The sequence below is a fragment of the Bactrocera oleae genome, chromosome 2 (genome assembly GCF_042242935.1).
Source record: "Bactrocera oleae isolate idBacOlea1 chromosome 2, idBacOlea1, whole genome shotgun sequence".
Classification (NCBI taxonomy): domain Eukaryota; kingdom Metazoa; phylum Arthropoda; class Insecta; order Diptera; family Tephritidae; genus Bactrocera; species Bactrocera oleae.
Window position 1 is genome coordinate 51,414,317 of NC_091536.1, and position 19,054 is coordinate 51,433,370.

At 30.8% G+C, this 19,054-nt stretch overlaps 1 long non-coding RNA gene across 3 annotated transcripts in view; it reads left to right on the plus strand.

The window, feature by feature from the left end:
* LOC138859019 (uncharacterized) overlaps positions 1-19,054 on the plus strand; it is a 209,338-nt gene that overhangs the window by 74,721 nt on the left and 115,563 nt on the right. For all 3 annotated transcript variants that reach the window (XR_011398057.1, XR_011398055.1, XR_011398056.1), the window contains exon 2: positions 17,665-17,712. This is a non-coding gene — a long non-coding RNA (uncharacterized lncRNA). The remainder of the gene's footprint in view (positions 1-17,664; positions 17,713-19,054) is intronic.

Here is a 19,054-nt window from a genome sequence, read left to right on the forward strand (position 1 = left end):
GGACCCGGTGGTATCACAATGGGCCTCCCATAGGCCTAGGTGCGTCGTTAGACATATTATAATCGTTTTTATGATTATTGGGGTTGGAGTAATACGTAAATCAATTTCCCCTAATTTCGGCACCAAACTAAAGTACATATATACAAAGTTACAATTTCACTTAAGTTTGCTAAGACATATCTTTGATTGCTCGATATACTTAAATACGGAAAAAATCAACCGGAAGTTATATACCTATATTAGGTATTTGGAGTCTAGGGTAAATATTAACCCCTTTAATTCATTTTCGTGACCGCGCCACGCCATTGCCAGTAAGAGATTACTTCAGAATTTCATTGAGATATATCCATGATTGATATCGATAAAAAGTTAGCCATAGGCACTGAGGCCCACACTCGAGCGAATTTTGACCATTTTTAGAAGGTAGATGACATACTTTGAAGTAAAGCGATATGCCGTACCTGTTTGCAGTTTAATTACAGAATTTTTTAGTTTAATGGCCTTTTGTAGACGTGGCGACGGTCCGATTTCGAGCATTTGTAATATCCACCTTCTGTTAATTCCAAGGAACAGGTGTATCAAGTTTCATCAATTTTTACTCAGGTTATCGCTTGCAAGAGCAAATAGGCAGGCATCCGGAATTTTACTAGACTTAATGTTTATACCATAACTCTATATCTATCTTAAATTAGAAACAACCGTTATGTGAACAAAACTAATATACTTTGTGGAAATATGTCGCGACAGAATAAAAGTTGCCTGACTATAATAAAACTATTTAGATCCAGAATTTATTCAAATTAATACCGTAGCGCGCCACGATTTTGACTGCCAAGCGGCGGTCTGATATCTGCTTCCTAGCTGGTGTTGTTTTGCCCCTGTAGAGGCCCTGTGGGCGATTCCGCCGAGTATGAAGACACTACATACGTTACTTGCCGGCGGGTTCCCACTGACTACTCCCGACCTAACGTTCCACGAAGGTCCTGCTGTCTTTCAATTATTGGGGTAGCGGTCATTCCACTACCTTTATTTAGTGACAGTTTCGACGCCCTAAACGCAGTGCGCCTCTCCCGGAACGAATCTGGGTGTCGGTTTCGACGTTCCTTTAACTAACATGGTCTCCTTCCTGTCAGGGTTTTTGTTTGTGTTTGTTTTTTGTTGTATTTTTTTTTTTGTTTCTCCATGTTGATTGGGTTCCCACCCAGAGTCGCCATTCCTCCTTTAAAAAGGTAGTAGAGGCCAAGGCGAGGGTTGACGCATGCCTTTATGAGGCCAATAATTGTCGCTTGCACAGGCAAGTTATCAACTCGTTTTCTCATCATGGTTTTTCTATACATATGTATATAACTCTATACCTATCTCGGTTAGTTAGGTATTACAAACAACCGTTAGGTGATCAAAACTATTCTATAATATGTTGCAAAAGTATGAAAAATGCACTTGTTATAGAAAGAGATCCAATACACAACGTGACTCTTGTGGGTAAATAAATACGTTTTACCCTTAAACGCCTGGCAACCACCACTATTTTTGTAAAATTTTCATGTATAAATTGCATTTTTAAATATTGCATCACGTGACATATTGCTTGGATATATCCGTAAACTTTTAGTTCAGTCGCCACGTGTGCGTGAGCTTTGCTGTCATTTACGTTTTTAATTTAGTAAGAGTGCATCGAAAAAATAATTTCAAGGTAAATTTTGTACATTTAAGTGACTAGTGCAAAAATAATAGGAATTAATTTGTGATGGAAATTTGAAATCTTCATCACAATTTAATTTGATTTAAATATTGATAAAAATTTTGCAAATTTAAATTTAAATTTTTTGAAATAAAACTTAAATGGTCCTTCGAGGAACCAGTATGCACGTATGCAAATTTATTGCATAAACTGTGGTATATCTCTTTATTTATCGTCACAGCAAAATTTCCATATTAACTAATGTATCTTTTATCAGTTTTCTAATAATTTTAATCGAATTTCAATAAAATATGGATTTTTGTAAAAGTATATTCTTAAAATGAGCACCTAGTGGTTTCTCAAATGACCAACAAAAGAATCATTTTTAAGAAAACTCGTATTTTTTATATTGTTTGTAGCCAACAATTACCCAACTTTTGAATTAATTGGAGCTATCAGGCTTTTAAGGGTTAATATTATTTCAATATTTTATTAGCATAAGCCTCAGTAGTTCTTAAACATTCTGGAACCTTATTTAAAGAAAGATCTTAATACATAATATTTAATGTATCACTTTATTAATTTCATATAAAATTAATTTTATTTGGCAGAAAGTTTTCCATTGTAGGGGTGCATGGATCTTATGGATCCTATCAGGAAAATCAGATGACCAAAACTCATGTTCTTAATATTATTACTATTACTTCTTCACCGACTTTCTGGAAGGAAGATATGGGAAAACTTTAGTTTAGCATCCAACGATTTAAGGGTTAAGAGGGGTATGGTTGGATAGAGGAGATTCTCCTGATCACGAATATATATAATTATTGTCGCCGGAAACTTATAGTTTTCAAGATATTTGCATTTTAAGTCGAAAATTTCACAAATTTTATTTAACAATTTCTCGATGTATGGCTATTTTCTTTTATATTATGCACTTATTATACACTAACACTTCACTACAATGTTTCTGCATATTTATTTTATATTAAATATTTAAATATTTGCTTTAAATAAGCATTTTATTTTTACACAATTTTCGTTACATCCAAACGAATGAAAGCAATTAAAATAAATAAGAAAACCTATTACCCTCTACAAAATATTATGAACTAAATTTTCCATTTTAATAAAAGAAAAAGGTTTTATGGCTTAAACGTATGTTTTATTGCATCTGATAATTTCACAAATCGATCATGATGCTGATTTGCTATATATTTACGCCATATTTATTCATATACCAAATTTTCAAAATTTTCACTGTTATTATAATTATCCTTAATAAAAATTGCAGTTTAAAGAAAGTGATATACTCTCTTTAACATTACTTTTTTTTTTGTTTAGATTTCTTATTTGCACCGGCGGTCTTTGGCCGCGCTTCAAAAAAATAACCCTGGCCAATCCAATACCATAATTTATGAATAGAAGGGAATGAACAAAATTATAGTTCATGTATTTGGGGTATAATCCTCTTTTATTGTTCATTTTAATTCGCTTTCAAAATATAAATATATATATATATATATAATAGATATGGCAACACTTGTTAGCTGTCAACATGGACCCCATTTGTTATTGTTCATATAACGAAAATTGTGTAAAAATTAAATGCTTATTTAAAGCAAATACTTAAATATTTAATATAAAATAATTATGTAGAAACATTTAAGTGAAGTGTTAGTGTATAATAAGTACATAATATAAAAGAGAAGTTAACCATAAATCGAGAAATTGTAAAATAAATTTGTGAAATATTCAACTTAAAATGCAAATATCTGGAAAACTATAAGTTTCCGGCGGCAATAATTATATACATTCGTGATCAGGAGAATCTCCTCTATCCAACCATTCCCCTCTTAACCCTAAAATCGTGGGATGCTAAACTAAAGCCGACCCGAAGATATACTCACTCGTTCCTCTCATTATTAACAAAGTGTTTGTTACCTATTTTACAAATGAGAATCAATTGCTGTGGTTGACATCTTGCATAATTTTCTGAACTATTACTTTAATCAGTGAAGTTAAAGTTATGGTTGTAACTTTATAAGGGTTCGCATGTCTTTTGACAATACCTCATTGCAACTATATTTGGTACATTTCGAATATGCGGCAACTTAGAAAATGAAATAAACGAGTTGAGTAATAAAAGCTTTACGCTAATACTTATCACCTCTTCCACAGAGATTTTTAATGAATAGTATTTTGTCTGGGAGTAATCAGGGCCTTTTTAACTAAATTAATCATAGGCTTATCTTAATATAAACTCGATTGGGAAATAAATAAATTTGTTTACAAGAACTTTGAATGTTAATAAAAATGTAACATGTAAAGAATTATGTACATAGACAGACAACAAATTCTTCAAAATACTACACAATTAAAAAATCTACACTTATACGAAAAATAATTTCTTCCCTATTACATACATGTTTTTGTACTTATATACATATTATATTCAAATATAATTTACGCAGATACGAATTCTATTTTCATTTCGGAGGATGTTTTTTGTGATTTATATCAAAAGTCGGAACTTGATATTATGATTTTTGAACTATAAAGAAAAATATGAGAAAAAAATTTGACGAATTTTGTGTACACTGTACAAGAATTTCAAATGGCTTAAAATGCATCTATCGTCAATTTAACTTATAGCCAATCGATCGCGTCGTCTCTGGCAATCAACATCATCTGCTTGTCATTTGATTTTCTCATTTACGAGTATTGCGAATATGATTTGTGGCACTGGGCACCACCATCTGTGCTGTGGTTTATTAATTAGTTTGGTCAGCAATACAAAAAGAATGTCTGGTAGCTTCATCATGCCAATTGCCAATGAGTTTATTCAACTGCAATAGCAGATCAGCAGGAGTCACTGCATTTATGTATGTTGATTGCATGAACATATACGATATACATGTTTTCGATTGCAATATGAACTTATTCCATATTTTATATGATCTGAATTGTTCATTTTCTTGAATAGTAATTTTCCGGCATATATATATATATATATATATATACTAAATAGTTTCGATTAAACCCAAAAATTAATGCTAATGAGGGAAGAGAAAAAAATTGATAAACTTGTAAGCTTTAAAAGCTAAAATTAATTTTGCTCACAGTTGCTGTTATGAAGATGTCTACTTCGTGGATATCTACAAGCTGTTTTTTTTATCGATTTTATTTATAGCTTCGGTCGGGAGATGTCAACCTTGCAAATTATGCGGTTGGTTCTTTTTATTTAATTTTGAACCCCAAATCCTACCTTAACTTAAAAGTGATATATTTGAACGAGTAAAAGAATTTAAAAAGTAAAGCTTTCGTGTAATAAAAGCAAAATTCTTTTTACCTATATAATAATATTATTTTCTGAAAACAGCTAATATTTTGTATAACAGTAATATTTTAAATACAGTAGTAAAGTGGAATTAGGTAAGAATTTTGTTATCGAAAGGCAGTTACTTTCATTAATTTGTTTGTTCACATCGTATAAATGCATTATATCTGCTTACAGTGAATTGTTTACTATGCAAACCTTTTATTACCATTTCATATTATCTCATCAACTCTTCCCTCCAAATGCATTTATAAATAGAATTTAATTAAGTTGTACTTTTTTCCATAATATATTGGGGTGTATTACGCATTATGCGTAGCTGCTTTCACATTCCGGCTAAAAGATAATAGTGAGTTGTTTCAATTTTTGGCACACAAAAATTAAACAGTATTCAATGTTAGAGCCTCGTTGACCAGATGGAAAATAATTAAGGCTAAAGGCTAAGATATTCGAATTAGATCAGTTCTACATTTTTTATTTTATTGCAAATGAAAAAAATCTAAATTAAATTCATCCTTAAAAATTTGTACAATATCGATATTCGTATACCCGTTAATATATATAGAATGATTTCGTCGATGAATTGTGGAAACGGATTTCGAGAATGTGATAAGCCTTTAATGTTTAGATTGACAACATTAAATTTGAATGGGTGTAGAATCCTTGTTCAAACATAACTTGGGGTAGATTTGTAAATGAAATCCTGTTTATTTAAATTTTTAATTACAAAGTCTACAGCGTATGTACCATAATTTTAGTTTTAGACAAGTTTGTTGCTGATTTCCTGCAGGGAAGTGTCATTTGTATTTATTTATATTTATATTAACGTATGTATATACGTATGTTCATATACTTTTTTACTATTGTTTATTTGCATGTGCGAGTGTTTTTGCGAGTTTTTGAGATCTGTCCAGACTTAATATACATATGAAAAAAAATATGTATGTTAAACAAACTATCGGGCCGTGTCGATTGATATAATTTGCATTTCAAATCAATTGACGGGGTGAAATTCATTCCGTGTTATTTCATCATCTTCAGTTCAGGTTTATTATGTTGGTTAGATTGTAATTAATTTTGATCGAGCCACCGTGCTTTTAATAATTTTGTTATGGTTTTTGTTCTGCTTTTTGATGTTAAAAATATCAATAATATAATATAATGATTTTATATAGTTGCTCTTCAGTTCTTCAGTTTGTGTATAAAAAGTGAACTAATAAATATTCTTAATTAAAGTGTTAATTCGTCACAAATCCCCTAATTTTATTTGCTATTAATGTTTTAATAAGCACGCACAAAACGATATAGACATTGCTTCGCATATAGCGCCTCACCTTTATGTCAGCCAGTGGAATGTGTTGTTATTCGTGAGATGTTGGAGAAGCTGAGGGTTTTACTATTGCGACTTCAGATGCCACTATAAATACGCGGGATTAATAATAAACACATATTATTCGTATATGTTTTATTTCACATACACTTCCTACATCTGAAGTTTTTTAAAATTAAATCCAAATGAAAAACGGAAGCCAACGGAAATCAAACAAGTAAGGAAGATTAATTCTGATGTAACTGAATGTTTATAAGTAATACACTCGCAATTGGTAGGGATCAATGCTAGCGCTATAATATCAGGTTTCGGCAAAACTTTATATTAAAAATTTTTTCGAAAAATACAACATTTATTTTACACATTGGTAACATATCTTATTAACTTATATTATTGGTCATATACTGACTTAGTGTAATAATTATATTAATATATCCCACTTCTGGTTGGTTTTGTACTTTATATGTTGATAAATTTTTAAGACATCTCAGCAAAATTGAAAATAATATGGTTTAAGGGCAAAAACTCGAGAATACTGACTTCGAACTTTCCAGCGAACTTTAGACCTTTTATATTAGTAAAAATGTGAGATATTTTTATGAAATTAAGTGGGTATGTTTCCTAATATGGTTTAGCGCTGCATGAAATATATAGATTAGTTGATTTCAAGAATAAATATTGTGGAACTGAAACTGAAATAGTCAAAAAATTGTTGAAATCGGACCACAAGGCCTCAGAGAGCAAATATGTGAACTCCACTGTCAAATGTCGTTTTATCTGTGAGATATATTAATGATATTAAGAGAGAATCTTTTCATGGTAATAATGTGTCCTTATGTGAAACATAGTTAAAATCGGGTCTATACTTTCGCTAGCCCTTAAATACTTATTGTAAAGATTTTTAAACTTCCGTTATATACCATATATATCGGCCAATCTATCAGGTATTTTAATGAAACTCAGAGAACTTTTTTTCTGGTAATAATATGTTTTGATGCCAGAGGATAGTATCTTACCAATATTACCACATATACAAACTTAACTTTGACTTTATACCGTACATATCGGTCAATATGCGAGTTATCGTATTGAAAATCAGAGAGTGTTTTAAACTGGTGTTTGTGTATCACGGTAATTAAAATTTGAATTTGGTTTATTCTAACAAGGACCTCACTACTTAGAACGCCCACTCGTTGTAGTATCTAAAAGCTTCTATATATTGGATCATAAAACCCTTACAAATCGACAAGGTCTTTGAGCTTATAACAAATTTGTTGAGACGGCTAATGTCAGTTTTAGCTATGTCTTCTGGGTTGCCGAAAGTTAGACTACCGAGATGTTTCAGGCTCAATCGTCCAAAGGTTGAAAAATTAAGCAACAACGTCAGTAGATCTCCTGCGTTCTACTCTAAGTCAAAAGGATCCCGCAATCACATAAGAGCTGGTCTTCGACCAACGCATGCAGTGCTAGAACACAAGACGCCAATGGAGATCCAACTCGGTCCTATTCCGATTTGAGCGGGGCACTGGTGCTCCCCCTGGTTAGCTCATCGGTTTTGTAGTCGCCAGCGATACCGTATGACCAGTCACCCAAACGAGTCTGATGATGAAGTAGCTTGTAAATGGATATAAACTCAATACTACCTCTAGCAAACCACAGTACTTGAGTAACATCTAAAGTTAATACAATACATCCAGGCCTTCCTTTAGCTGCAATATACCCAATACAGAAATGTCCGACGTTCCAGCTGATTATATGACTATTGTTTGTGACATTTTTATGAAATTAAGTGGACATATTTTATTAAGGAAATTTAAGTTTAAAGCTTAATATGAAAATTTTTTTATTGAATTTATATCACATATATTTTTAAATTATATCACTTACTCAACATTTTTTTATTATAACACCGGAAACTGACTTCGAGCCTTGAAAATTGCTAGAATATCATATATTCGGTTTCAGCCGATATTATTATAATTTGTGTCTAAAACCAATAGAATATAAAATATATGCTTTTCATATACATCACTGATATATATTTTTGCTGAGCTTTCTGGGCTGAACTATTTCGGATTGAAATATTTGATCGTTACTAATTGTATCCCTTTGAATCGCTACAATTTCTTTGTTTCTGTTAAACGCAATTAGACAAATAAACTTTTACTACATAAAAAGGTTTGGCGAATTTAAAATGGTAAAATATAATTAAGAAAGTGAGTGCAAAGTAAAATTCTGTTACACAATAACATTACGAAAACGTATATGCAAGAAATGTATATAATATATTAGATGAATCGTTCATGTCCGTATATCTTCTATAAAGACAACTAATGTGCCGGTAGACTGACGGATTTGTTCAGCTTGACTCAGCTTTGACGGCCGCTTTCAAATCTATATGATTAACTATGTACGCAAAACCGCAAGCTGCACACTTCACGGATAGATTTTTAATATTCTCGCAACATATTGTACAAAGCATAAAAGCAGGTTTTCACGTACATAACAGTAAAGAATAAAATACTACAATTATAAGCATAATCAGAAAAAAAATGAATTTCTTTTGCGATGTTTTCCTGTTCACCCGACTTCCTAAAAGCTGTGCAATTAGTTACTAAGAGGAGTGGCATGTATGGTTTAAAATTACTTGAAATGTGAACATGTCTACACCTTCTAGAAAGTTTATCTATGTATCTCATAAGCTAGTAATTTAGCTTAACAACGCATACAGCGCTACCTTATGGCACGATGGAGAAAATTTGTATATAGTTTATTCCAACTCACATATAAGGGTATTATTTAAAACTTTCTCAATAATCATATAATTAGGGCCTTTCGTATGAGTCAGCCAGCTTTTTTAGGTTCAAATTTATACACTACGTACAACTCAAAATTTAGTCCTTACACAAGTTATAATAATATAATCAAACCAATCCTAGTTCCCATAGAGCGCCAATTTCTTTCATTTCATAACTTTACATAACTAATAAATTAGTATATTTAGCTACCATATACCGAATTTGAAGAGTCGTGCCTTAATGTAGCTGTTCCTTACCTGTGAATTTTGGTTAAACGTTTAAAATTTTGTATTATAGTATTTAATGATCTCTGTCACTCAAACTTAGACCTTGATTACAGACTTCATATATAATATATGGCCATTTTCTCGTAAGTAGACTTCTCTACACATATATTGTGGGCTTATATTTATTTAAATGGGCCAATAACGTATATAATATATATTCACAAAAAGAAGAGACTCTGTTGGGATGCATGGCCATTATAGTGTCGTTGGCATTTCGTTGCAGCCACAAAAGGCATCCAATACAATGTGATCCGAATCAACACACCAGAGCTTCGGAGACTAACAAAAACGAAAGTTAAGTGGCAAGAATAAATTTACATGTGAAATGGAACATTGTGAGAAAAAAATTAAAAACAAACACATAGACAACTTTATTTAATTTATTAATTTTAGTAAACAAATATATATGGAATAACATACTTATACATTGTGTATTTAACAACTTTTTTGTTATTATGCAAAATTGTTTTACTACAACTAAAATTATAACAAAGGAACTTTTATTGGTTTTATTAAAAAAACGCACTTTTCGATTAACGCATTCTTCACAATAGATATAACTATATTCATATTTCAATATAAGTACAGTGAATATATAAATTGTAATATAAGACAAACCAGTTTAAAGTTCTAAACTTTGCACAGTGTATTTGGCTACCAATGGGTAGATAGTAGTCCTACGCTTTATAAATTTATTATTTTGCTTATCTGCTTTATACAATATTCTGGTTGAATGAACTTAGGTATACATTTTTTCACGTATATGTCTCAGTCGGATGTGACTCCTTAAAGTAGATGTACGGACTTAAATCATATAAGAATTTGCAGTCAGTCCATATGTGATATCTTATCAAACTACTTGAGCTGATCAAACATATCTCTATATTGCGGTACAGCAAAGCAATTATCCAAGCGTGTTTTACCGCCAATGATGTCAAAGTAAACGAAAATTTAAAGTTTTGAATTTGGCTTGGTAACTACCTGTGTAAACAGTGTTATGTTCTGATTATACATGCACATGTGGCTTAACATAAACACCCTATCCGAATATTAATAGTATATGAAAGCAATATACAAGTGATCGATTTTTTGGTTTCGTTGTATGCTTGGAGTTATAGTGATTTAATTACTGTCAGACATATTGTTCAAGCAAGCTCTTAGGTAAACGTTTGCATATATCTTATACACAAATATGCATACAAACTCAAGTATGAATCATATATGCTATACTACAGAAGTGGGAAAGTGTAGTACTCATGTATAAACACATATCTCTCAAACTGCGAACTATGTTTTGTTTCTTTTTTTTAATATTCTTTTTTGGTATTTCACTTTCACTTTTTCACGCACTACATGGGTTCTTCCCTGCTGAGGAAATGTATCGCCATGGTCCGTATTAACAGTAAAAGACAAGTTCCTTTGGCATACATTTTAAAAAGTAAATTTTCCGTATATTTTTGGTTTATTAAATGAAGCGAATCTAATTTGTGTCCTGAAACAAAAAAAATGCTTTATTCCTAAAACTAATGCAGTGCACTATAAACAGAGAATGCAATGCGCGAGAAAGCGAGGGTACACACAATAATTTTTAAGACTATAAGTTTCAGCATAAGGTAAAGGATTCATTCAATAGTTCACATACCTGCATTAGATATTTTACGATTTGTGAATAATTCAATTTTTTCAATTCCGTTGAACAGGGATATCAGACTGTTAAATTGCTTTTCAGATTAGCTATTTGTCTAACAAGTTTCATTAATTTTTACATTCTATCTTTACGCCTTCACAGCTTTCTTAAGTTTGCTTCTATCTGGTACTTTTTATATTCTGAACAGGGTATATTAAGTTTACCACGAAGTTTGTAACACCCAGAAGGAAACGTCGGAGGCCCTATAAAATATATACATAAATGATCAGCATGATAAGCTTAGTTGATTTAGCCAGGTCCGTCTGTCTGTTTATATACGAACTAGTCCCTCAGTTATTAAGCTATCGTTCTGAAAATTTTCACCTGTCCATATAGCTGCCATACAAACTAAACAATTTGAATCAAGTGCTTGTATGGGAAGCTTTTTTTATTTTACGTAATATCTTCACGAAATTTAACATGAGTTATTTTTTACGGCAACAATGTATTCTTCGAAGAAATTGCTCAGATCAGATCCCTATATCATATAGCTGCTATATTAACTGAACGATCGAAATCAAGTGCTTGTATTGAAAACTCTTTCATTTGACGATATATCTTCACGAAATTTGGTATAAGATATTATTTAAGGCAATAATGCAATCTCCGATGAAATTGTATAGATTAAATGACTAAAGCGTATAGCTGCCATATTAACCGAACGATCGGAATAAAGTGCTTGCATGGAAAATTTTTCTATTTGACGAGGTATCTGTTACGAGATTAAGCGGGAGTTATCGTTAAAGGCAACCATGTATTCTCCGAAGAAATTGTTCAGATCAGATCACTATATCATATAGCTACCATACAAATTGAACGACCGGAATCCAGTTCTCGTAATGAACCTTTGTAGTTTGAAAGGTATTATAGCTTCGGTGCAACCGAAGTTAGCATTTTGCAATGAATTTACTAATATAGCTACCAATTCCGGGCATTGTCTTGTGTTCCAACATTGTTTGAACATGTTTAAAAGTCTTAAAAAACTAAAGTATAAACAATTTAGCCACTACACATTTTCAGTTTCACTTAGTTTCACTCTTTTTCATATATAAATTTGAATAACCTTTTAACGAAAATTAGATTTGTTTTTGTATTCTTGTATTATATTCGGTTCTAAAAAAGGGTTAATGTGAAAATTTACGCTTTCTTGCCACATGCAAAGGGCAAATGTAAATATTTATGCTACTGGATCACAGAAAAGTGCCACAGTCATTGGTGTCCTAAATATAAGCCAAAGTTGCACTAAAGTCAGCTTAATGCTTTCAGTTTCAGATTGTTAAAAAGTATATCGATTCTTAATATATGTTTATCGAATATAGGCTTACAATAAAAATTCGGTTATATTACAATATATTTGTGTAGTATTTAGATACACAATAAGATGATACCTCCTATATAGCAATCAACTGCTGGTATGCAACCAATGAATGGGTAAGCAGATCTCTGCATTAAAAATGAGTAAAGTATATAATAATTAAAAAATAAAAGTAAATAGTCCCATTAAATCTATAATGTATTCAATTTATTTGCGAGGTAGGCGCATGGCATTGATTCGAGAGCAAAACGTAATTAATAAATGGTGTGTAGCATTTTCGTATAATAATCAGAAAGAATACGAGTATACACGTGAAGCGTTTACAACTCAAATATGATGCAGTTAGGCCACGAATAAAATATAATATTTATTGCTCACAATTTATTTATCACTATTTTTACTGCAGGCCACCAACGGACACATATGTATATAAACTCGGCACTTGCAGAAGATGTACAAGTATAGAGACAAAGAATAGACTACGAATTACTTGATTGTTCTTAACACAAGAGGAATAGTAAAGCCTTCGTGCAGTACATATGTAAAAACTTGTCCTGTCAGGAACCTGTATTGAGATCCAATGAAAAAGAGTTCAAAATAATTTTTCGACGTAAAAATACTTACATGCATGTTTGACTATGTGATTCAGGTTCGTTACTGCCCAAAACTACAAATAGAAATACATCGACAAGGTTCAATGAAAATAAAAAACCTTAGTAACCGAAAAAAATAGGTGCCCACGTTTAAATTAAGTATATATAATCTAAGTATATATAATATATGAATTATAAATTTAAAAAAATAGAGTTATTGTCCAGGACTAAGTGAGTTCACCACTAATTTCATCAAATTTATTCTTTCTATTCGGCTAAATCTGTTTCAAATATATACTTTTAAAAAAAATATCTACAAATTATTGAAGTCACTTCAAACTTTGTTTTTAAATTAATTGTTAGTATATTGGTAGTATAACATTTTTGTTCACCCAACGGTTGTTTATAACTTCTAAAACTAATCGAGATAAAAACGGAATTATGTAAATATAAATGATCAGTATGAAGAAACAAGTTTTGATCTTTTTGGGGAATCAAACCATTACGACACCCATAAATTGCCGTTAAGCGAAAAATTATAAAGGTCTATAACTAAGCCAAAAATTAAGACACAAAACTAGAATTTGGTGCGGGACAACGAAGCGAAACTTGCTTAGTTGAAATCTTTTACGCCCAATCCAATGTGAAGACGGACATGTTGATAACTACTCAAAGTGCGATAACTCATAAAAAAACATTCTACATAATAAAGAAGGGCCTCATAATATCATAGACAACACGCATACTTTTTATCACAATTCTAACAGAAATTCTATAAAATGTCTTCACTTTACAATATGCCTATGTATAAAACGAGAGGCGATGGTATCAAAAAAAACTTTGCACAAATAGTGCTATTAAGGCATGCTATCTCATGTTTAAAAATGATCTCTGTATGTCTATAACTGACTTTTAACCGAAAATTCCAATCAATCTGTGCGACGTATTATTAATATTGAGAAATATTTTTGTTCTGATAATAATATGTACTTGTGTCAAAAAATAAATGTTGGCTTTATACCATATACGAGTATATTTCTTAATATGTAATATGTCATACAGAAGCATTAAAAGAACATATAAAACTCGATATACACATTACAAGTATAGTTGTATAGTTAAACGCTGAGAATGCGTGATATGGTTCTTCAAATACCCAGCTTCCAAATATTACATTTTTAAAGTGATTTTCGTTACTCTAGCAAACTTTATGTTCTTTAGTATACTGGAATGTTAAAAGTTTACATAAAAAATTCAAACCCTTTTCCTAGTGAGTATATGAAATATGTTGTAATATAGGAATAAAATACCAAATTTAATTGAATTTTGGGGAAAATGTTTTTTAATAATAATATACCCTCGTGTTAAAAAAAGGATGAATCGGATTAATACTTCCCTTTGCTCCATACATCTAATATAAAGATTTCCGAACTTCCCGTTAACATATAGCTCAAATCGGGAGATAACTTGCCTTAGTACCCATACAACGGATATTCACGATTGTGAAACGTCCAGCTGACTTTACTCCATATATATGTTTATATTTATTTATTTATTGCTTTAAAATAAGTTCTCAAGTATAACTGAGCAATGGCAAATTTAATACAATCAGTCCTTCCATTTCTTTGTCCCCAAATAATTTTGCTGTAATTTTTGCTGACAGGAAGTAAAAATATATATGTAAATAAACTAAATGAGTCTATGACCTTCAAAACAATTAATATGATACCAAAATTTGATTGTTCATTCACCATTTCGACGTACAAAGAATTTGAACCTTTTTGCTACATTTCTTAATATAAAGTTTTGCCAACACCTGAAGGTATTTCCCCGGCTTTGGCCCGTGCAAGTTGCAGTAATATAAAATGTTCGGTTACATCCAAATACCCGTTACACTTCTATGTCCTGCACCAAATTCCAGCAATTAAGGCCATTTTATGGGTTTCGCCGTGGTTTGATGCCCCCCATCTGCAATTTCTTGGGTACCGATGACCACCAGTACCAATATCATCAGGATATCTTGATATTTACTCAAGTTATCCCTTGTTCGGACAGACTTGTCTCGTCATCCTAATAATTTATATGTGTATATACTATACACGTATATTAACATCGATTAATTCTAAGTGTTACAAACAACCATTAGGGAACAAAAAATATTATACTGCGTTGCCACATGTTGCGAGTATAAAATTAACATATGTAGTAGTCTGATTCTCATATGACGCAATTTGAATTCTGTAAATTTTGCATTTACAATACTTCTGAGATTAGGTTAACAAGCATATTCAGTATTTGTCATGTGTGTTTTGTTTTAACATTTATCACATCCACTTGTATCTCAATACAAAAGGGTTTTACGTTTAAATACAAACTTAAATTTGATTTAAATTTCAATTTGATGTTTAATTGAGCCAAATTAACGACTAAATATAAATATTGAATATTATTCCGGCGTCGCTTTTCTGAAAATATTTCAAATAGGTTTTGTTAGGGTAAGCGCTTTGTTAAATGTAATTACATAAAAAATTCCCACAGCACGCGCCACTATGAACACACAGGCTTGAAGATTTAAGATTGCTGCAACAGTGTATTTTTCTATATCCTTCTATCACCTCACTCCTCATTTCAATTATTTAGCTACTTTTCTTACATACATACATTTTTATGTACAGATGTTTGTAAATTATTAACATAATTTCTGGAACCATTGTTTTTCTATACTTTGCAAAGTACTTTCCCATGTTGCGGGACACCAATAAATAATTCGCATTTATACTAACAAGAGTTCCTTCTACACATATGAATGAATATGACTAATATATACATACGTATATAAATACTTGTATATATACATATGCGATAAATAGATGTGTGTATATTGCAGTTTTATAAAGTTGGTTGAACAAAATATTTGATGTCTCAAGCGTGTTTCTGTTTTTTTGTATTTCCCTTTAACGACCCGCAGTGGACACACAAATAATAATTTGTGAGCCGAAGGAGCAAAATTATAAAACGTGTGTGCCAATACTATACATATGTATGTAAGTAGTAGAAGTGTAAGTATGTACCATGCTTTGTACGTGGTAACAGTAGCCATGTTATTATACAAAATTTAGATATGATGCCAGGATTTACAACGTTGTTACTGTGAATATTGATGCGGGCAAGATTGTAATCACATCTCCTTAGCGGTTATTTCCTTTATTTTTCTAATGTTTCGATATTTCACTGCTGCATAAATATTCGAGGTAGGGACTATAAAAATTAAGAATATTTACCTATATTTATGTAAATGGGCTAAGTAAAATTTGTCTTAGAATTACTTAAAAATTGTGGCTTACTTACATCAAATGTTTTATTAACATTATAAATTAGCTAAAATAGCGAATTAAAAATTTTCTGTCACTAGCTTCAAAACGATTTCTCCTAAATCTATATTTTGTAATGTCTCAATGTTGAAAAGCTACATAAAGTAGTATTTTATGGGATCTCAATACACTAAAAACTTACACAGTAGTGAAATGAGGATATCAATAAGCTTTTAAAGATAATCATCATAGCCCCACATCCTGTTAGTATTAGAACAAAACTATGTATTGTAGCATATATTTTGAAAATAATATGCCTTCGTATTAAAAATTAATAAAATCAGTTCAATACCTCCACTAGGTACCATATATCTTACATATTGATTTCATATGATTTTAGCGGTAAATTGTAAGATATTTTATTGATTCACAATTTCATTTAATAATGAATGATTAATTCTTATCCATCATGTTTATCTCCACGCCTATCGTTCTTATAAATTGTGACAATATATAACGTTCAGCGGCACCCGAACTTAGGACTTCTATATTTATATATTTTTTTTAAATTTCGTTATTGCAAAATTAGTAAGTACGTTCACAACACTATATTTTGGTTTTTTTAACCAAAGCTATAATTATCTAAAATAATTTTTTAACCGTTTACATAAAACCCTTACTTAATTCAAATCCATTAAATTTAAGATCATTGGTTGGAAATCATCCATTCGGTAATTGTATTATTAAATAAGCGAAATTTGAACTTAATTATATGTTTTTTGTGTAAGGAATAAAATAAAAGTCAATGGCGGAAAGCATTAGTTCTCAAAAAAAAAAGATTTGATAAAATTTATATTTTACAAATACTGAAACATTACATAAACATTTTTTATACTAGACTAACAATGGAATGGATAATGGACAAAGTTGTATTATAGTTTTTTATTACGTTTATTGGATAAGTAAGTAATATTGAATAAGATGAAATCTTAGAATTGTATCAACGTGAAATGGTAATAATGAGTAGGGAATAAGCGTTATATAATTGGATCTACCAGCATATTCTCGTACACTAAAATGATAACGAATATATTAAATAGTTAGGCTTGAAAGTTTTGGTGTAAAATGTTTATGTTTATATATGCATGATTATACAAAGTTTGTTATAGTTTAGTCAGAGTAGGATTTATAGAAATTTGTCCGAAGTGGAGTGAAACACAAATAGGAGGATACCTCCAATCATATGTACATAATTTTATTCTTTAATTGTATTAATAACCTTATTTTTGATATAAGTTTAATTTATATTCTTACCTTTCCAGTGACTGAAATATAAACTAGAAAGCGGCTCAAGATAATTTCGGAAATACGTAAGTATTTTATATTTATCGATTTATTTATAAGGGCCTAATAAATTATTATTATTAATTAAGTTTACTTTTCGAGTATGCAATCAACAATAGTTTTTAAACTGTTCGGTTTTTTATCACCATAGATATAAGATATTATTACATACACAATGATATGAACCGATTTTTACTATTTTTAAATAAAATATCATCCATATATCAGAATCATTCTAAGTGCAAACTTTTATTCCGATATCGGCATTGATGCTTGATGCAAAGTGAATCTGATGAAACTCCAAATGTAAAAGAGTTACATGGGAAAAGAACGTAGCTATAGTCCGCTTTAGCTTGTTACAAAAGTGTAGTACCAGGATGCAATTCAGATAGGCATGTTAGTTTTAGGTGTAACAATCAGTCGATTGCTGAACAAAACGAAATGCTACATGTAGTGAGAACATAAGGAGAACAAGTTGTGTGATTTGAATATATATCAATTTTGGTTTGATTCATCCTAATATGAAACAACACGCACTGACATTTCACCTGATCCATTCATTTGATTTCAAAAATTGATTGCGTCGCAGTCGTTTTGAGATATAAGTCTAACGGTCATAGTTTACTGTATTTTAAGAAAAACCGGAGAATATGTTCGTACATAAGTTAAATGTGTTTTGGTATTGTCCCATTGCAATAGAATAAATTGAGAGTACTATTCCGTGTGAGAAGGCAATACAATATTTTGTACAAGTTACCATATCCAAAGATAACAAGATGTTCTGAAGTTTAATTTAAACCGAAATCTGCAGCATTGGTTCGTTGTTGTATGATGAGACTCAATGTAGAATAATATAATGGATTTAGTGTTGCCTTCCTCTCTAAATTTATTTAATAAATGTTAAGGGGGGTATTGTAACCCCATTCGAATATATCCTGTCAACTAAACTTTGGATAATTTTATTGGTTAAGTTAGATATTTGTTTGCTTGGCACGTGACGTGCGGCAGGATTCATTAGGGTAGACAATGTTACATGAAATTTTTGTTTAAATAAGCGTGTACTACCGAGTTTTCTTCTTTATTTTTTAAGACTTTGAGAATGCACGTTATATTCTTATATAATTATTCTACAATTTCTTTATTCAACCGAAATACAAAAGCATTTAAATGATAGATAGTATTTAATAAAAATTATCCCAGAATTTCTATAACATATTTTAATTTAAGTGGCGATTTATATAGTTTTAGATTTTAAATCGTTATTTATATACCCTGAACAGGGTATATTAAGTTTGGAACGATGCTTGTAACACTCAAAGAACACGTCAGATACTCTATAAAGTGTATATATAAATGATCAGCGTGAGA